This window comes from Megalops cyprinoides, chromosome 6, assembly GCF_013368585.1.
Source record: "Megalops cyprinoides isolate fMegCyp1 chromosome 6, fMegCyp1.pri, whole genome shotgun sequence".
NCBI classification, from domain to species: Eukaryota; Metazoa; Chordata; class Actinopteri; order Elopiformes; family Megalopidae; genus Megalops; species Megalops cyprinoides.
This window is the reverse complement of record NC_050588.1, coordinates 18383181-18405670: the sequence shown is the minus strand read 5'-3', so window position 1 is coordinate 18405670 and position 22490 is coordinate 18383181.

The following is a 22490-nucleotide window of genomic DNA, read 5'->3' as shown; positions in this document are numbered from 1 at the left end:
GAGGGTGATCCTTCAGGGGCAAGGCTAAACTCGTATAAGGCGCATCATCAATGTTAAAGACAGCTGTGCTAGATTCATGCATTGTATAGATAATACAAACACAAAAAGAAGTACTGTTCGTTCTGTACAGATAATGGCCAATAGCAATGGTCTAAATGTCAAAGCAGTCGCATTGGCTGACAATGCAGTGGCGAAACCTTGATCCTGACAAGTCTGGAGATGAAAAATAAACGACCACAGAGCTGTCCCTGCTGACGTTGGTCAGTAACGTCTCCGATGTGCTGTCCCTTAGCGTCTCCTTAGCAACACAGCTCCCTTGAGCTAACTCCCTGTCCTCATACAAAGCTGTGGAGACATCTGAATTTCTTACAGGTTGAATAAATAATGAACAAGCTTAAAATAAGTTTGAAAAAGTCAATACACTCCTTAGGTGATGATTCATTTCCTTCCACACATTAATACACGTTGACACCTGTTGTATGCTGGGTAGGTGCAAGCGGTGTGTGACTGGCTGCTTGTTTGTTAGCAACAACACAGAATTAGTGCAGGCAAAGGCAGGAAGTGATTTGTGTCTTTTGTGAGAGAATGATGAAAGATCATTTGATTATTTAAGTCCCCTACGGTGTTGTGAGCTTACACTGCTGCGTAACAGGTGTAGCAGCAGAGGTGAGCAAGCAGCACTCAGTCCCCCCACACACACGCACACACACACACGCACACACACACACACACACACACACACACACGCATGCACACACACACAGACACGGATGTTCAGTCGAAGGGCACTGAGCTAAAAGTAAAAGCTTGTTTGTAGCTGCCAGCGTGTGTTAAACACGGCCATTCTTCAAACTGACAGCAGTGCAGACAACCGCTCCCCCATCCTCCTTCTCTCACACTGCAGTTAAAGCCAAGGCATTCAGCCAGCTGTCACACTATGTACAACCTCTACCCACGTGCCTGAGGTAAAGAGTGCTGTCTTGCAAGCTTGTCAGCAAAATTCACTCCGCCCGCGACCACTAACGGTAATTGGCTTATCCTAAAGTAAATTGACCTGTCCGACATTATATTAGCTTGTCATAATAGATCTGCCTTCCATAAAATAGATTGGCCTCTCCTATAGTGAAGTGGCTGTGTTGTATGGTGAATTGTCCTTTTTAAGGGACAATAGCTTTTCCCACGGTGTATCAAAAGAGTCAACAACCTGCGACATTTGAAAACCGCTTCAGAGATAACAGTTTGGAGAGCACAATGGGCCTGTCCACTGCTCAGCTGGAGCAGAGATGGACAGATATACTGGAGAGATGGACAGATATACTGAAGGAGAGATGGACAGATATACTGAAGGAGAGATGGACAGATATACTGAAGGAGAGATGGACAGATATAATGAAGGAGAGATGGACAGATATACTGAAGGAGAGATGGACAGATATACTGAAGGAGAGATGGACAGATATAATGAAGGAGAGATGGACAGATATACTGAAGGAGAGATGGACAGATATACTGAAGGAGAGATGGATAGATATAATGAAGGAGAGATGGACAGATATAATGAAGGAGAGATGGACAGATACACTGAAGGAGAGGTGGACAGATATAACTGAAGGAATAATGGACAGACAACAAAAAGCATATAAATTGACCAGAAATAAAAGCAATTGGAAAGAGAACACAAAGAAACGTACATTTTCATTTTTTTATATTTCACTTTTGATTTTTTTGATTTTTCAAATTGGCCACATTTAATGCAATGCAGATGGGCACGTCAGAAAGCAACATCCACTTCCATTATTGTTTCTCTATGTCAGTTGCTTTTTCATTCTGGCACAAATCCCCCACCACACAACAGATCTGTTCCTCAGTTGGAGAGTCACACAAACAATAACCAGCACTGGGAGAAGGCATTATCACCACAGGCAATGCTGACAGAGGGTCTAGTCGGAAGGTTAAAAAACAGACTAAATGTGAAAAACAGAGCACTTTTGAACGCCTGAGCATTGTGAGTAAATACATGCATGAGCGAGGCTGGAGAAGAGAGTGCTACAGGAGCTAACACACACTCTGCAAGCTGATTCAGATCAAAAGACGAAAAGAGGTAGAAGTACGTACGCATGACTCCTTTGACCTCCACAGCCAATTCCCCCTGGAGTGGCCGCAGCTGTGCTTCTTTACTGCTTTTAACAACAGAGAAGCTGCACGAAAAAGAAAGGAGAGTTCGTGCCTGGGTAAGGGGCGGAGGTGCAGTCTGAAGAGGTGGATCATCAGCCTGTGATGAGAGATGGCCAGTGACTCCGGAGGCCAGCATGGAGAAAGTGCCAGTTTCCCCAATTTGGAGAGGACTACAGTCTGGAACTGTGGGGTTGACTAGGAAGGAGCGACTTTCTCTGATGTTGTGTAGGAATAATCTGCAGGCCCTTCTGACCATGGGTCAATGACAGTCATATAGTGTCACCTATCAGAGCTTTTCTAACAGCTGTTTAAATCATAGTAGCATGAGTTTGAAGTCTGGTGCTGAAGTCCACTGCTATTCTTATTCTGCAAAGTCCAAAATCATGATAGTTTGACACTTACGTTGAGGTTTAGTCATTTGGTAGATGTTGTTATCTAGACTTACAAATTGCAAGACTTACAAAGCAGCTTACAAAGTGCAAGTTTAATAGGCTAGGCCATTAGCCGCACAGATACTAAAACATTAGTACCATCTTTGCAGTGTAGTGCCATTGTGGGAAACGTTGCCACAGTAAGTGCTGTCAATGGGCATACAACCTTAAACTATTACCATATAACCTTAAGATTAAACTGCACAACCTTAAATGGCACAGGTCTGCATTGTAACAATGATGCATAAGCCTAAGGCGCCACTAGGCTGCCTCTCTTTTTTGTCTGAAATCATGGCCACTGCTGTTGCTATGTCTAGTGAGCCAGTCACTCATCAAAAAAAAAATACACTCTGCAGCATATTTCAAATGCAAATGGTTTAGAAATGGCAAAGTTGTGCTGTTGTTGTTGTTGTTATTGCTGTTGTTTTGCCTCAATATGAGATAATTCTGTATTGCATGTGCAGTCCATGTCTCTTTAAGAGTGATCAGTTATTTACAGTAACTCTGACATGCTGTCACGCTGGACATTTTTTATCCATTTTTTCAATCTTGTTCCCAAGAGAAAATTCACTCTGACAACCAAAAATAATAACAGCTAGTGGGACTTGCATTCACTTTCCCCATAAATCCATGACAATGTCAGTCTAGATTAAGGATCCTGGATTCAATGCATCCTTAAATGAACCCATTTTTAGATTAAGGAAAGAGGCACAGGTCTCAAATTATAACTAATTTCTAATTAATTTGTTATATAAAAAGTATTTGGATGTGTAGCCCACAAAGCTGCTGTAAAGGGGGGTGGGTATGCACTTGGCTTTCAGAGATGTTAAGCTGCATGATGAGGGTCACAATGAAATGCAGTTACTGCAGATGCCACTGCAGAGGCCTGGAGGGAACTCAGGTTTATTGTCAAGGCTATTCTTGATGTTACACAAACCTGTCAAAAAACAGGACAGAGGGGATACAGACACATCCGTCTCCCTTCTTTTCACTTCCACTTCCCTTTCTTTTTCCCATCACCACCTCGACATCCTCACCACAAGACCGTCAAATCAGATACATTAAAAATATACCGATATCTGATGTCTCACACTGCTATAATGTCATCGCACCAGATATAATTCAGTAGAAGTGAATCAGCTGCTGGTGGTGGATCTGAACTCAAATTGAGTCAGAACTTCAGTCAGAAACAGACACAGGACCATTCTGAGTTTAAATAGGAGTTGTGCGCCATTCTCACCTTCATCTTGTGGGGTACAGAGCAGAGAGGGCTGTTATGAGAAAGAGGTTCCTAACTGCTTTGTTCCATCCTCCTTCAACAGCCCCCCCCCCCCCCCCCCCCCCCCCCCCCCCAGGGGAAATAACGCAGGAGCACCTGCTGCCTTAACGAGGAGCGGAAACGCCGTCGCCATGGCGATTATCATTCCCAGACTGCTCCCGAGCTCAGGTTTGATTGCTGGTTGATTTATTTGTTTGTTTGTTTTTGCCTGAATTGTTGGTCCCACAGCTGCAGCTCATTCTCCCTCCCTCTCTTTCTCTTTCCCTCTCCACCCCCCGACTCTCTCTCTCTCCCCCACTCTCCCTCTTTCACTCCCAGCTCTTTAACAAGCAGCATTCCCACTCAGAGGAAGAGCACAACGTATTGTCAAAATGCAAAACTATACTTACAATCTGATATAAAATACATCACATGACAGATGCTGATACTACCATTATTGATTGCTTGTTTCTGATGCAGTGGTTCTCTACCAAAGCAGTCAACCATGTATGTACACAAAAAGGCACACACACACACACACACACACACACACACACATGCACATTTACTCGTGTGTTGTGAGAGTGGTGAAAAAACACCAGGAGACACTCATGCATTAGTTGGCCACATTAACTTCTGTATCATTTCTGGCTTTTTATAGCCAGAAATGATAATGGTCTTCTTTCTTAGAATGAATTTTGTTGCAATGTCTGGGTACTTGTGCAGGTTAAGTATATCGTTTGTATGTGTGTGTGTGTGTTTGTGGATAAGATTATGTGTGTTTTTGTACATGTGTGTCTCAGTCTATGTGTCAGTGAGTATGTGTGCATGTGTGTGTTGTACGTATGTCTCAGTGTGTGCATGTGTGTGTGTCTATCTTCTGAGGACTGCTCTCTGACCCTTGTCTAATATTCACACTAAATGTACCACTTTGCTCAGCACAAGTCTGTTGCTTGGATACAGGCTGAAAAAAGTGCTAACTTGAGGAAATATACTGCTGCTTTGGGCAATTAACTTAATTGCCTGGAGTCTGAAATTGATAATGGAATGTCAAATGCCACAGTTCTGTGAGTGTGTGAGGTATGTGTGTGTGTGTGTGTGTGTGTGTGTGTGAGTGTGTGTGAGAGAGAAACTAAGAAGAGTGAGTGAGTGAGTGTGGTTGACTATGCCATCACAGACATAGACCCCTTTTTTATAAATGCGTTCACTTGCAGATCCCAAACACTCTTGTCAGATCACTGTCAAATCACTGTGTTCATAAAGAGAACACAGCAGCACAAGTACACACATACAAAGCCCAGTAAGCCGTACAACTTCAATCACTGCTACAGATGGGCTCCATACAGCAAACATTTATACAAAAATGCAATTGGCACTACTGAAATCCAAAACCTAATACAATCATTCCAAAACACACAGTATCAACTTACAAAAACAGATGTAAATTTGGCCATAAATGACATAAACAAAATTTTTGAAAAAGCAGCCACAGAATCTAAATTAAAGAAAATAAAATGATAAAACAAGGTGATCCAAACTCACTCCCCAATTTTTATTATTTATGAATTTAACCTGTATATATACTTGTTTTCTTTTAATCTGTATGGTTATATTTAATTAATGGTAATTGTCTGTCCTGCAAATAATAAAACACCTTTAAACTGAAATTGAATTTGAGACAGAGACAGAGAGAGAGAGAGAGAGAGAGAGAGAGAGAGAGAGTGTTTGATCTTCGTGTCAGGGTTTGAAGGGGTTGGACCTGTCTGACCTCCATCGCAGTGGTTGTCAGATACAGGCTGCTTCTTCTCTGTGGGGGATTTAAAAGGAAAAGAACGTTCTTTGGTGGTCTGAACTCCAGCATGCTGCCCCGCCATTTCGGTTCAGCTGGGCTCTGTGCGCTAAATAACAAATGACATCATAAAGAATGAAAGAATAATGGGCTTTTCTGGCCGAGGTGGGGGCTTCTTCCCTGCTCCCTGCGTGAGCGTTGGGATAAAGTGTCATGTCCCAGTCAGAGAGACGACTCGTCTCCTGAATAATTCAGGCACCTAAATAGGGAGAGGGGAAGCAGGGAGCTACAGTAGGGATGCACTGATCGCCAGTGTGAAGGAACACTCTGATTCAGATTTTTCATAATTTATCTCTATGCTCTGTCAGCACCATCATCCTTGCTATGGTGCTGTGGCTACCTGCTGATATTGTTAGAGTATTAGGACAACGTTAGGACAATGTTACATGCTTTTGCTAGAGCTCACCATCCTCCGCCTTGAGCAGTTCGGAATGCTGCCAACTTACTTGGCGTGCCACTCATTATTATAGTTACATTCGGATACAGAATACTGATTACTTTTTGAAATCGATAACTTATATATGCAATGTTTTTGGTTGTACCTGTCGTGCTACAGCAAATACTCAGAGGCATAAATAGCTAAGTGAAATGCATGTGATGAAAGTCATTTCATTGTGTCCCAACAAGCAGCAACATCAAGCTTTCCAGCTGGCAGACACTGCCTACTTTAGCATTCTGTGCTTAGCCATAGTCAGATTATATTACGTATCATCGTGTGATTGCTAAGAAATCAGCTTGGAACTCACTTAATGGGGTGAACATGGCATGAGGAAGGGAGGGGTAGGTGGAGAAGCACTATGATGACCTCACATACAGGTGCACATACACCTGAGGTTGATCAGTGCAGGTGTGACATGATGTCTCCATCAGGTCTTGCATAAAGACTGTGCTTGCATGCGTTTGGAGAGACCTCCATGGGTGAAAATGCAGTATTATCATTTGGACAAAAGTTATGTGAGGGGAGTAAGGGGAGGGCCTCATTTTTGTGTCCTCCTAACATTTTGTGATTTTTCTTTGTCCTCATCCCAAAAATGATAGTAAAACCAGCTGGTGGCCATTTTTCAGTGTCTTTTGTCAATGTTTTTCTCATCCAATCAGCTCCCAGCATGGTGGCATCACACAGGGACACTCAATACATTGCAAAACAGCTGAGGTTGGGTTAGCTGGAAGATAGAGTCCAGCAAGCCTAAAAAAAAGAAAGTCAGCAGGCCTGGACAAACAACAAAATGTACAAATGAAAACATAATTTCCATAGAAAACAATTTCCAGGCAAATAAAATGCACTCCCAATTACCTTTTATTGTATACATAATAATGCACACATTTCAATGTGGGCTTGGAGCCTGGGAGAGGGGTCAGAATTCCATGGAGAGTGATGTTTGGGGCCTCACCAAAGACATTGTGGAGAAAGGAGAGAAGAACTAGGGGAGAATGAGATGGGGGTGTTCTGGAAAAATCTGGCACAAGAGGGTGAGGATGCATGATATTTTGACTATTCTAGCAGGGTATGCATGAGAAACTCAGATCAGTGGGGTATAGTAATTGCATACTGGGTTGTCAAGTCCCCCCACCCCCAAATCTGCATTTACAATTTCAATCAATATGCCAGTGTGTTGTACTCAGTGTGTTAAGATAATCATCCATTTCTCAGCCTATGATGCATTACCACCTATCTTGGAGCTGTACAGTTACAAATGTGGCAACCGTGGTAACCATGACATCCTTTGGCCTGAATAATAGAGACCCTATTTTTTATCCATCCCCATCACAAAACCTCATAGGGCCAGATGTTGAAAACAATGAGGGGGGCATCAAAATCTCTAGCCAAATAAATACCACCTCTGTTTTCGTATTGTCTTTGTATAGTAGCCCTGCATATAGATTGTCACTTGGTGTCTTCTTTTCATAGTGGTTAGCACCTATATGCATCCAAAAGCAGGAAGAAACAGGCAGCTGAATGAATTTAATTTGAAAGTACATTCTTGTGAAAGTGGCAGCTGGAATTGTGTTTATTTCTAAATACACAACTGTACAGGTTCATAAGAGAAGATATTTGGGGTTTACATTCCTGAAATTTCATCCTACACTGTATTCCATTAAAAAATTAATGTTTTAATGCACTTGTGTTTCTACCCCGCAAGCTTGTAGCTTGTCTGGCCAACTGTTGAAACTTGGTCATGCAGCACTTCTAATGTTGCGACTCCATGTATGGCTATCGCTTGTGTTGCACTCTGCCTCACTCGTAAGCTGCTTTGGTTATATGCATCTGCCAAATGAGTAAATGTAATGTAAATGTAGGTAGAACTCTTTGCCGACTTCACCACAGTTTCTTCAGCTGCCATGTCTCTCTCTTTCCTGACAGACCTTACATTTGACCTTGCAGCAGCCACTCTCCTCACTTTAAAGTGGAACTGAATCCACTGCAGGTGGCCTTGAAAAACTGAGCAACATGGCAAGTTGCAAAGTGTGGTCATTTGAGAGTGTGGAGAGGTGTGTGTAAGGGGAGTTGGTATGTGTACTTGAGCTGCCGCTATGGAGTGGGAGAGAACATGATCTTGATTTTCATGAGGAGCTTGTCTTTTTTTGGGGAGTGGGGGGTTGGTGAAGGAGTGAATTAATTTGAGAATTCCAGTTGCTTATTAAGTTACATGTCCAGCATGCCTGCATTCAAGGTTGAATTTGGCTCTACACTCTCTGAGTGGCATTGAGAAATGAGCTGCTGTGCGATCGGTCCCATTGCAGCTGAAGCAATCGATATGCTCTGCGAATGAGAGGTAGCTCTCTTTGGTTAGCAGTGTGTACCTAATGGCTGCTGCAGATTTACCTCTCTGTCCCTTACTGGCAGCCCAGTGGGTGTTCTTTGATTATCTGTCCAGGAGCAGATTTTCATTACCGCCCCAGAGTTCACTGAGTTTGCCTATGTGTATGTGTATGTGTGTCTGTGTCCATGTGTCTGTATGTGTGCAGGTGTGTGTGTGTGTGTCTGTATATGTGCTGGTGTGTGTGTGTGTGTGTGTGTGTGTGTGTGTGTGTGTGTGTGTGTGTTTGTGTATGCATTTGTGTGCATGTTGGCACACACATCTGTCTGTGAACGCACATATATGTCTGTATATAGGCATCTGTATATGCATCTGTGGACGTGTGTGTATGTGTGCACAATCTTCTGTGTGTGTGTGTTTTGAATGTGTGCGTGTGTGTGTGTGTGTGTGTGCGCGCGCATGCACAAGCATGCTTGATTTTCAGAAGATTAGTCATGTTTTATGGTGCAGTTAATGCCCTGTGCAAAGGTGTTGGCTGTGTTCGTTAATCACACAGATAATTGCGTCACCGAGAGCCAGTGATCACTGTGTTGTGGCACTACAGAGCAGCAGGCGTTTTCATGTCTCTTGCAGCTGTGCATTCCATTATTGATTCAACTGTCCATGAATTATTCAGTGCCTCTGCTGGAAGCGCCGAAAGTATCATCCAAGCGGCGATGTTATTGATGTGCGTATGAGACAGGAAGTTGGATCGATTGGACGGCGCCACAGTGGGCCTCCTGTAGAGTTCACGTGGTTATACCTGCTGAACTTCATGAGTGGAAGATCGCCTAATCTGCTTTTGGAAGTCTGTTCTTCCCAGAGGCTCTGGTGAGATTACGATCCATTTGCTGCTGCTAGTTTGGTGACAGTGCCAAAAGCATGTATGGCCTTGTTTTTGCGTGTATGTTCATGGCCCTGACTGGGGTCTGACAGTGGGATGGTTGGGTCCGAGCAACAGGCAGGCTGGTGTCATTTTTAGCCAGAGAGAAGATTGAGAGTCTTGCCACAAGTGCACCTGGAGGAGTTTGCTGTGGCTGAAATTTTCACAGTTCATGCTCTATTTCACTCTTCTAAGGGATGCTATTTGTACAAAATGATGCACACACACACTCACACGTACATACACATGCACACACAAACAAACACAGACACGCTTTTACACAGATACACTCACACAAATTCCCAGTCGTACTATGTTAGGGTGTATTTAACAAACAAATTGTATTTAACAAGAAAATAGTTCCAATTGGACACTCAAAATTCAAAATTGGACACTTCTCCTGTTTTTTTCTTATCTGCTAAATAAAGTTTAATAAAAGTACACACTCTATAGATGTGGTTCCAAGCCTTGTGTGCCACAGACACCCTGCCCTTTACAGCTGTACTGTTAAATTAATTAGGTTGAATTTATTTATCAGTACAACCATAAAAAGTAGTGTCTGTGACACACCAGGGTTTGAACCACACCTCTCCAGTGTGCACCTTTGACAAATGAAACCTCCCTGGACTCCTGCCAGAGCATAGAAACACATGTGAACATCATGATTTGTGGTGACGCGGAGTTTGTAAACAAAGAACATGTGACTGGGCAAAGCTAGGACTGGATTATGTGAGTCGAGTGAACACACTTTTAAAAGTTATATACATCATTTGTCAAACCTCAGTGACTTTTTTGATGTGTTTGGACCTTGTTGCAAGCCTGCGCCTTGCTTTTATCACTTTCCCCGTTCTCTCTCCTCAAGCAGTGTGGTAATAAAAGTTCTTTTCTTTGGGATGCTCCAAGGTGTCATAATGTCGTTTACCTTCTTCCCACCTCTTTCTAGTGTAATTAGTAGACAGAAGGTGATGTGTATGGGGGAGCAGCAGGCAGAGTGGAGTCTGTACAGCAGAGAAACAGTGAAATCTTGGCGATTGTGAAGATTTTTAATTAAGCAAAATATGTGACGATAGCAAATGGTGGTCACAGGCGGTCACACCACTAGGGGGGCGGGGGGAAAAGGCTTCTAGAGAAAACTGATTTTTTTTTTTTTAAACCAAAACAGTCATCAGAAAATCTGAATGAACAAGCAAGACCAGAATAGAAAACCCAGAGTAAATGAGATTAGGAGTTAATTCTATTAGCTTTTGAGTCTTGCAAACAGAAAACCTATTCCTTGTCTGATTGTCACGTTTGAAGCCATGTAAGAGTCTAATCCGTTCTGAGGACTGCAGTGTTCGGAGAAAACTCATTAATGCTAATTAGCACAGCAGAAGCTGCTTTAACTTTGTTATGCAAACACAAGTCATTTCCATGGTGGGTTAATCAGTCCTAATAAATCATAAAGGGAACGACACAGAGAGACCCCCTCCCCCCCATATCTGTCGTCGGTAAATATATCAGAATGTGAATGAGCTTTGATAGCTTTCATTAACAAAAGGTTTCTATTAGTGCAGGCAGCATCCACAGGTTTTTCAGAGCAGTGCAAAATAATGTGTATTAAGAGTCATGCCACTGTTTTTCATTGTCTAATGTACTTTCATGGCAATGACACAGCAGAACGATGCACGTACTGTACATCTATTATGATGACTGCAGACACACACACACACACACGCACACACACACACAAACATAAATACACACACACACACACACACCACAAGGTTTTGATAAATGACCACTATGAGCCCAGGTATCCATGGATTTTGTGTGTTTTCCTTTATTAATCCCTACAGGGGGTGAGATCACCCCCCATTCCATTTCTCTACAGGCAGCCGTGCTCACCACATGTGGCACAGGGCCACATCATAATACTGTTATTTACGCATCCGCAGTGCACTGCTGAGGTATAGTGTTAATAAAAGGAAGGGAGAGAAAAAAGAGCACTTTCCGTGTTACACTGTGTATCCCCCTGGCCAGTTTCATTCGACCAAGCAGAACACCTCTACATCTATGTCATCCCATTACCAGCCTTGTACTGGAGAGTGGAGAAACTGACCCCCCCCCCCCCCACACACACACACACACACACACACACACACACATACATACACCTGGCATCACAGCACAGCCTGTGAGGCCTGTTATTTATGAAGCATGTGGGAGAGAGTCAGGGAGCGGTGTTGGGGAGGCTTGTGTGTGTGTGCTGTTTTTTTACTCTAATCTTTACCACTCAATCAGCAGAATCAATTCATACATTACAGCATGAGATTCGGCAGGTGCTGCACCCCAATAAGTACAATACTAATTGGACCAATTAAGCAAGGACTGAATCTCATGGAGCAAAAAGCAACATACGCACCCGCCCTGAAAAGATTGCTTTTGAAGGAGGAGGACTAAAGAAATTGAGTGAAACATACTGTGAGGCTAGAATGAGGGCCACAGGCATACACAGGACCGTAACACAGGACCCTGACACGTGGACTTGTGAGCTGCTGGGACACTGAACTGAGCTCCCAGTGACCACTGCACACCTGGAGGGTATTTTGGTAATATCATGTGATAGCTGTCAATCACATTGTATCTGTCAGCCACGAGGCATCAGTGCATCACGTACTGTCATAGCTGTCAGTCACGTTGTTTCTATAGGTCACGTCCTGACTATAAGCCCCATGAGAGAGACTGTAAGTCATGCTGTGTCGGTCAGCCATGTTGAGGTTGTATTTGTCAGTCACATTGCATCACAGCTGTTAGGAGGCTAACAGGTCCCCTCTCAGCTGGGTCTCAGCCATGTTCCACTGTGAAGCAACCAGACCACCCGAGGGCTAGGAACCTGCCAGGAAAATGGCTCTGAGATTGTTCCTCCTCTGACAGAAAGGAAAATTGGTTGAAATTGGCAATTTCTTCTCTGCCTCTTTTTCTACACCATCCCCTCTCCACGTCCCCAGTTCATCTACTTGACTTGCTTGACATGACATGTATACATATGTGTTTACAGTCCATCCATTGTGAATTCGGTATCTCACAAAAGGACAAATACACTAATGTAAGAATAAAATAATGATTGTTGTTAGTAATTTACAGTGAAAAATAAAAAAGCAATGAATTATAACCGAATGCAAACGGCAAGAGTATTTTATAGACCTCAGGGGCTAATTGCAATGACCTTTTTAAACCTTGACTTTAGACCCACTTAATGACTGAAATCTTAATAAGGGAAATTGGGAACAGTTCTAATGGAGGTCAGAGGCTGTAACCTCACTTCTCACCTCTTTTGTGTGCTATGATAGTATCACTGCTGAGGCTACAATGTATCACACTGTTGTATTAAACAGAGATGTAAAAAAATATATTGAATTTCTCGATATCGCGATAAAAAATCACTGTGGGACTGTGACGAAATCTACCGGGATATTACATGGTTATTTCGCTAGTATAGCTGTGTTCTACTATATCTCCTTGTTGAAAATTGTATCGATTTTGTTTTGCAATTGTACCAGGGGCAGTTTGTTCCTTAGGGTGGTCAGGCGACGCACCACCAAAGGGGGAAAGGGAAGGAATTTTTCTGTCACATTCTACCACAGTGTCACGCTAGCTGTGACTGTTCTTGACAGTTTGTCCTGCCTCTGAATATCATAGTTCAATCAGCGTCAATTTGTGTTCCGTGGAGTACCGCCCCTTTCGGGCGATTTCAGTCTGGTTGAAAATCGCACAGGTCGCCCTGATAGACTCTCATGTAAAGGCATTTTTTTTAAAACCACAGGCACCGCAGTGCAATCTGTATGGGTTCCGGGTGGTCTTGCACTAACGTGCTTTCATCACGTGTAACCTAGTGTAGGGATCGCTGGGGCAGCCAGCGATCTTGTCACCTTCAAGGTAAAATGGCTAATGTTACCTCAACTCAGAGCAACTTGATCGTGTCATTAAGATAAATACCGTTCAGTCATCATAGTAATCGGGATAAATTGGTAACTAAAGAATTAGGACCACCAAGACCAAATTTAAACATCAAGCAAGTATCTACAAAGTGGGGGAAACATGGCTAGAAGGCTGCAAAGTAGCTAACGCTTTGTTTGCAATGTGACAATATCAAGTTAGCTAGCTAATTTGCACAATCCAATATGACAACGTCTAGTTAGCTAGCTGTTAATTTACCCATTGAACGGGTCACCTTAGCCATCATTGCAACAATTGCCCCCCCCTCCCCGAGAGACTTTGCAGGAGCCGCCACTGAATTGTACATACATACTGTAGTTCAATCATTCATTGCCAAAAACAATTCATGCCAATTTTTGCACATGCTTAGGTCATGGCTGGCTACTTTTATTTTATTTTATTAAAGAAGGTAAATAGAAGCACTTTAAGTTAAAAGGGAAAACAAATTTTATATGAATATGCTAATTTATTATTTAATAAAGGACATTTTTTCAAGTCACCTTGTTTATTCATTTTTTAATATCGCGATAAATATCGTAGCGTGGACTTTTTATCCTGGCATTATCGTACCGTGAGTTTCTGGTATCATTACATCCCTAGGATTAAAAACTGACCACACCCTTGCTTTCTCTCTCGTCTGCTATCTTTCTGTCTCCCTCGTGCTCTACCCAGCAGTCACACCCCCTGCTGCCCAGAGATTATAATGATCATCATTCACCCTGTCTCATTGGATTGAGGTCTGGGCTATCACGGGATTGAAAAGCCTGTGACATCACTGACCTGTCCAATGTTGGATGGAAGGCCCCCCACACACAGCCTGCCAGAGCCATCCCATTTGGCATAACCATATACAACCTATAACCACCTTCTCTCAACACAGCGGTTAATGGAGGGATATTTTCATTTACTGCATTTAATGCTGTATGTCTGTGCTGTCAAAGCATCTACAATTCAATCAAGAGGTAGAGATAATTACGCAGTCACACAAGAATGCAATAATAACTTGCTCACTTAGTCCTCCTCATCCAAAGTGATACATAAGGCTGCAACAATAACTGCTGCTCCTAATTTTAAAGTGACAAGAGATAATCTGAAAAAGTGGAGAGGAATTACCATAAAATTTAATAACTGAAATAAAATGAAAATCATACTGCCTTTTTGTAAGCATTTGTCCATCAGATTGTGGCAGGCAGATACATACTGGCAGAGCTGCACACCTCTCTTCCTCCCCCAGGAGGATGGGGACTCTATCCATGTCCCACAGGGCAGCGAATTGTGGGTAGAGTTGTGTTATTTATTTTTTGGAAAGCATTCCTCACTCCCCTGTAGTTTTCACATTTTGCGATGAGGTGCAACTCAGTCTTGACCTGTAAATTGACAGTGTGAGCGCAAGTCTGTTCTCCCTGGGCAGCCGTGTCTGCTCTGCCTGCTAGTCTCAATCATCAGGCTGCGCTCGGTGAGTCAGTGGTTTGTCAATACGTTCACTGTTTGAAAGTTTTCACCAAGGTCAGGTAGTATGCCACAGTGTGTGCCCTTTTTCATCAATGACGGCTTTCCATTTTTGCTTGAGTTTGTGCTTGCCAGGATGTCATGAACTTCTTGTAAGTGTTTTCTGTTTCTGTTGCATTGTCCTCAATGACTTTGTGTTAGTGAGTGTCAATGCAATGATCCTTAGGACCAGCAGGTTTAGGGGACTCTTCTCAGTCTAACACTCCTGGTGGAAAAGCCCCCCCCCCCCCATTTTTAATATCAGTGGTGTAACTTATACAGAACAATCACTCACTCTTGACCCATCCTGGGCAAACTGATGAAAACAAATGTCCACCCTTTTCTAAGCCGTGCGACTACAGATATAGAGTAACTAGACTGGCTGCAGAGCTCTGTTCGAAACGTGTTGAGCTGGTACATCTGATTTGGCAGCCTGGAATTGTACAAGCACAATAAATTCTATCAAAGAGATGGGAAGGGGCCGTCGTGGACACAAAATTACATTAGAGGACTCCGAATAAAATACAGAAAGTAAATCAAGGAAGAAGCGCTCGGGTAATCAAGTTTCTGAGGAGGTCACGGTGTGCCACGCTCAAACATAGAGCTGAAACGATGTTTGCATCTCATCCACCCAAAGAGCTCTTCATATCAGGCAATTACAGACATTTGATCCCCCTCCACCTGCCTGCTTCCCTCCGCCGCGATGCTGGACGGAGATCGATGGACGCTTTGCCAAATCCAGCCGCTGCCTCCATCTTCTTTACATCAACAAGCCTTCTCATATTTGTCTAATGAGCTGAAGACAACATCACTGCCCTTCCAACTATACTTCAACAAAAAAGTAATTAAAAGCATTATTGAAAACCATTCTTCAGGAATTAACTAAATAAGTAAAGCATATCAAGGAAATTAACCCAAGGATTAGCTTTTGTTTTCGTTTTTTTATGACAGAAGAGAGATTTTCTGCAGACCAAACAGCAATGATGAAAGATGAATTCATATCATTTTCATATCAAAGGCTGGATCATATAGCAGTAACAGAGTTAATGAGCAGGTTATATTACTCGGTTCAGGAGGGACCCTTGAGGTCTGTATCACTTACAGGATAGGAAACTGGGTGGGATCTGCTCATAATCGCTTGGCTCAGTTTATACAGATACAGATACTTGGATAAGTGCAAGAGAAGTGCAGTCTGGGTAATTCAGACCCTGGGTAAGTCTGGCAGATCCTCTAGAGGAGTTTTTAATTAAAAACACACCCCCCTGCCCAAAATAAAGCCCAGATAAAGCCCAGAGAAATCTGCCTTTAAGTATTTGCGTGTGTGTGTGTGTGTGTGTGTGTTGGCATGCGGAATGGACATTTGGAATGAAATTTCCCTGTTTTAGTGATAGCGATAGTCATTTTACTGGATTATCCTAGGTTTACAGTGTTAATCATTGGTGCCATGAGATGGCTGGGTGTAGACAGAGGACAGAGGGCAGACTTTTCACCCCCATAAATACAGAGACAGAGAGGGAGAGGTGAGGGAAGAAAGAGACAATGAGTCACAGAAAGAGAGAGAGCGATGAGTGATTATGAGTCTCTGAGAAAAGAAAGGGGCAGAGGGAGATAGGAGTAGGAATCCATCACTCACTCAGCCTGCAGAATGCTGCCTCCGCAGCTGCTCCGACTTCGACAGCTCTAACAGTAAGATGTTTTGGGGGTTTTCTCCTGTTTACTGGGGTGATTTCACATCACTGTTTTTTCTGGATGTAATGCTGAAGTCACTCTGTGGCACTAACAGAGGGGGGGTAGAGTGCAGGGAGTGGTAAATAAACCACATGATGACATCACTGCCAGTAATAAACAGCAGCCGTAGAGGGGAAAACAACATGCCAAAGCAAAGGCAACCTAAGCAGCTCCATGTTAAAGCCCCGCAGATATCTGGCTTAAGTGCCTTGCTCAAGCATGCAACAGCAGTGCCCCGCCTGGGTACAAATCATAGTTCATAAACCATTACTTTACTCTGTCCCTGTGCAGTCCCTGGGTCTCACCCTTACTGACTTCAGCAGACCTGGTTAAACGCTCTCAGATGATTTCGACAGCAGTGCTGAAACATGGCGGTGCATACTGAGATTGATCAGACAACAAGTCTGCAAGGCTGACCAGGGGCAGAACAGACACTCCATACTGCTCTCATGAAAACACGGCATCTGAGCACATGCATAGTGCTTTCAAAGCAAAAGTTTGCCATGGCTGTAATCTATCTATGAATTATTCCTCTGGCAACAAAAACCTTATAGATAAAAATGAATCTGGCAAAAGAAAGCCACCACATTATCAGAAGCTGTTACATTTGCGTTTGCTTATCTTTAACCTACTCTTTTAAAACCTTTAGGGGTTCAGGGGCAATGATTAATAATAAGGGGCAATAATACTGCGGGTACCTGAACTTTTTCCTAAAAACAAAGTCATAAACACTTGCATCGAAATGATGTGGCATCAGATCTGAAGAGCGAAATGCTGGGACATGTGAGCGACAGAGAGGTCAAAAACACGGCAGGGGGTGCAAGAGCTTAGTCCCACCCCTGCCCGTCACCATAGAAACACACCTTGCACGGAAAAGGGAACTAGGAAAAGTTATTGGAGTGGAAAGTGGGCGTCATCTGAGGGGTCACTGTGACATTTGTGTTGTTTGCATGCGCTCGGCAGCGCGGAGAGTCAGCGTGTTGTGATGGTTAGAAGCTGCTAGGTGGCGCAGTGGTGTTGTGCAAAGTGCCTCACCTGGTTTGCACTGGCAAACATTTAGCAGTATAGATGGACAGCATGCGATGTTAACATGAATGCAAGCAGGCAGCGTGATAAGGCAGCCTGTCAAACAAATACGAGATGTGTTTGAAGGAGGTGCTAGACGCATTTGCATGTGAAATCGGGATGCTAGCGTTCTGCGTGTCCTTTCTTTACCTGTGCCGTGCGACGGGATGCTAATGAGCCGGACTCCTGCGCACCCACTCAGATAAGAACTGAATAAATCATAATACGTCCTGCTGGGAGGGTGGGCGACCGGCTGGTCATGCCAGCGCATTATGCACCTTGCCATCTAGCTGTCGCTACAGCAATCAGTCTGATTTGAGGCGCGTCCTTTGAAATAGCGGGTGTTCCTTAGACTGTTTTCCCACTCCGTCCCTCTGTTTTCTTCTCTGCGTGGGAACTTTTGCCGTTAATAGAACCTTGCTGTAATATGGACACGTCACGCCAAGCTGACCGAGGTGGCTGATGCATATTTCCATCTGCGAGGACAGGCAAGCTTTTAATTAGTCAAAAAGAGCGGAGAGATCTGCCTTAATCTAATGGATAGGTTTGTGTGATAATGTATGCGTGATTGTTTGTGTGTGTCTGCACGTGTGTGTGGGTGGGGGGTGATGGACATCCAGATAAATGCATCTCCTCCTCTACCCCCCCTGTTTCTCATCTCCCACGCACTCTCCAGCTGTTAGGCCATCCCAGATCTGCCACTACGATGTTGTCTCTGTTCGTCATTGTGTCTTTGTTGCATTCATATCCTGATGTATTTGTAATGACCTGCATTGTCTCTCTGTAACACACTGTAGGACAATTCCATCTCTGAAAGAGCAATATTGAGTGAAAATCCATTTCACAATTCAGTATTGATTGATTGAAGGAGTGATTGAGATCCCCTTCTCTATCTCCATCTCTCCCTCCCTCTTCATCTATGCATCTGTCTTCCTCCTCTGTTTCTCAGGGTCTTTCTTTAACTCCCCCTTCTGTTGAGCGTCATGATTTCCTGGACACCATAGCATATACAAGAAAAAATGTGACTATGAATAAGGTTCTATCCTTCATGATGAAACAATTATTACATCTCAGCAAAGCGTGATGAAGGATTGGTGTCCACCTCCCAACTGTGAATGCCTGTTTACACTGTGGAATGTGATTGTGAGGTAAAGTAGATGAGAAATGAACAGAACTGAGATCCATCCATGTTGCTTCTGTAACAGATGAGGTACAGTAACATGTTTACTGCTCTCCTGCCACTCCAGCTCATTGCAGCCACAGGAAACACACACGTTTTTAAAGTCTTAATTCAATTCACAGCAGCAAATGAAAGTGCAGCTGTAACATAGGCATAAACCATTTATAGTTGTATTTGTTCAATTTCCTTTTAATGCAGTTTTATACAATGACATGTCAAAACATACCTTAGATTGGAAAACAACAAATGCAAGTACACACACACTTCATGCAGTAACTGGCGTCCTCCTCCTGAGCTGAGATCTACCCTGAGGAACGCAAAGGGCAGGTGTGGGTGGCGGGGGCAGGTGTGTATGGGGTGGTTAGCATTTGCTGCAGACGCCACCTGACAGTAATACCTCTCACATTCCAGCCATGCTCTCATGCTCTCAGGGCCCTGTTTGTTCTGTCTGTTTCTGCCTTTAAGCTCCATCTCAACAGCCTCTGCGAGAGGAATTTTGCCATTCAGATGTTAAGCTTTTTGAATCTGTCAACATCTGTCTCCCACTGCATAAATAAATAAACAAGAACGAGAGAAACACGCCTTGTGAAAAGCAAAGAGGTCAGACCCAATTATTCCTGGCAGATGGCTAACGGGACTGACTCAATGTCTGGTACATGGTGCAAAACCTTCAGCGCTTAAACTCCCAGAAATGCTGCTATAATGTGTGAATATTGATTGTCACAGGGTGACTAGTGTCTCTCTATTTGGGATAAAAATCCCTTAAACAGGAAATAGAAATGTCAATTAGAATAATTATTTATTGGCTGTTAGCTAGACAACATATACAGTATAAGGAAGAGTAAGGAACAGAATTATCATTATTATTATTATTATTTTTTACTAAATGGTGAAGAGGAAGATAACGAGATGAACACAAAGGGGCTCTGTTAAGGAATCTCTGTTTTTAATCTCTTTCTTTTTTTCCCCCACTCTGAAAATGCCAACCAGAGAAAAGAACTTCAGAACCTATCTCCAGATGGACTGGGATCTGTAATAAAGATCAATATGATTAAAAATAGAAGTGCTCACCCCGGCATGCTCAGACATTTCTACAACAGAGAGTACAAGCTGGATAATGTTTTTCAGGAGAGAGAGTATGAGCTGGAGATTATTTATTCTATTAGGAAGAGTATGAGCTAGACACAGCTCTACAAGAGAGAGTTCGCACTGGCGACATTTCTGTGAGAGGGAGTATGAACTGGAGACAGCTTTGCAGAATGGTGGGTGAGTGTGCAGGTAGAGACGACTCCTTTACTGTCCTTTGTAGCGTTCAAAATGGAGCTTCGCCTCCAGGATGGGAAGTCCATTCGTCGCAGGGAAGGAGAGGGCTGGTTGGTCGTGGCTGAGGCAGGTCACCGAGGCTGCAGGGGGCAGGCAGGTCAGGGCAGAAGGGCTGTGAGTGTGAGAGATGGGAATGAGACAGCATCACAAAGAGGTCTGAAGGTTCAGACCTGCCTCGGCATGCATCCCTGTGAAGAAGCTCTCAGGAGCACACTGCATTAGCTGGGTGTTTCTCTAATGCTGTGGGCTATTAACCCCGTGCTTTACAAGCACCTCACCGAGAAGGTGAACACAACCTGAAATTAGCAGCTCTGCCCAGCAACAGCTACACACAAGTGTGTGTGTGCGTGTGTGTGTGTGCGTTTGTGTGTGTGTGTGGGGGGGGTGGCCGTATATCAATCAGTCTACCTTTGTTCCTGATTTCCTTTTTGAGGTGGCATACACACAGTAAGTGGAGAAAAGGTCAATTTGAGGTTAGACGAATATTCACTACCCTGTTCTTTTCTCTTACATGTTCGCTGCCGTTCAGGGTTTGCTGATTGTGACCAATTCACAATTTGTGACCAGAATTCAATGTCCGTAACATCCCCCTGTGCATGCCTACACCGTTTCTCGCGGTGCCCGTTTGTCTTCGTTCCTCAGCTGCCTCCTCTCCACACACACTCTATGCCGCGGAGCATTGCGTGAATGCTATTTACTGAAAGACCGCTGTCATTTCAGCGGGGTGCTAAAGCCCAGCTGGCCACTGCCGTAAGTGCCAGTCAAGATACGTCAGAGCTGGCCAAAGACCGCTCCTAATATACGTCAGCGTGTATGATAAATTATGACGTTTAGAGATATATGATTGAATATTTTATATTTGATTTTAATGTTCACTTGATCGTACCTTAAATCTATATCAATCTATGTCGTGTGCGCAGAGGCGGAGCCGATGGCTCATTGCAGAGGGGGCGAAGACCTGTAGTGGGCCCTTATACTGCCTATTATAGGCTCTATGGAGATGCACGACACATCCAAGGGGAAACTTACAATGCGGATTACAATGAGGTGTGCTATTTCAGCACATCTCATTGCGTGAAACCACTTTTAAATACCGCGGCTCCGTCAGCACTGACGGCGATGGGAAATAAAACAAGACAGCCGGCGATCGCCTAGTTCCTTCTTTGGGACTCAAACAGAAGGCATAATTTTTCAGTTTGTACAATTACACAAGGATACTGGACAGCGAATAACGTTTTCTGTAACTCTATTGTGTTTCTGCTCATTCATAATATCGCGGCTCCGTCAGCAGTGACGGCGATGGGAAATAAAACAAGACAGCCGGTGATCGCCTAGTTCCTATACTTTGGGACTCGAACAGAGGGCGTAATTTCTCTGTTTGTACACTTACACAAGGATACTGGACAGCGAATAAAGTTTTCTGTAACTATTGTGTCTCTGCTCATAAATATCGCGACGAGAAACTTAGCTAGGGGCCGGTCGAAACCATTACTGACTTTTTATTTTTTATTTTTTTTGCTGCAATCAAGACACACGAACAAACTTTATTCAAAATATTCAACTAAACAACAAAAATGCATGTTTAGTCAGGCAGATTGGGCCAAAGGTGGGCCCCTTTGTAACTGGAAGAACCGCGGGCCCGGGGCAGTCGCACCCTCTGCCCCACTATTCGCTCCGCTACAGCGTGTGCGGTTTTGTACATGCATCGTACAACGCAAGATAGTGAAGTTGGCTTATTATTCGAAGCTTTTTTTCAGATATTGACACGCAGGTGCTGTGCTCACCTCGCATGCAGCGTCTATTCAGCAATTTATTCTGCGATGCTATGTCATCCAAACGGGCTGTTGCATAGAGCAACATTTTTGATTGGGACTTATTAAAAAAGATTTTAAACAGTAGTATATAGTCACCTTTAAAAGAAATTATGTGTTCATTTGCGAAATATACGCGAGTGTGCGCTTTGTCCGTATGGCACCCTTTGTATAGTCAGATTGGCATTTTTCGCGTGTTTAGGCGGTTAATTAATGTCAAACCACTGAATTGTATCCTCAAACTTGAAGACACGTATTATCCGTTAGGGAACGTCGGTTTTTGCCTGCCCCAATATGGTTTTACCTCTGAAAAAGAGATGCCAACCTGTCACATGCGACTTTGTAGTGACATACATATTTCCAATGTGTCCAAAGGGATAAATCAGGTTGGCCAAGTTGTTTCTCAACTCAAAAGTGGCGGAAAGTGACTTCCCCTGGCAGAAGACCGCAGATATGTAATTGATGATCCTATCTATATCTGAAAGATAGAAGAAGAGAGCGTCACCACATTTAAAAATGGAAAACT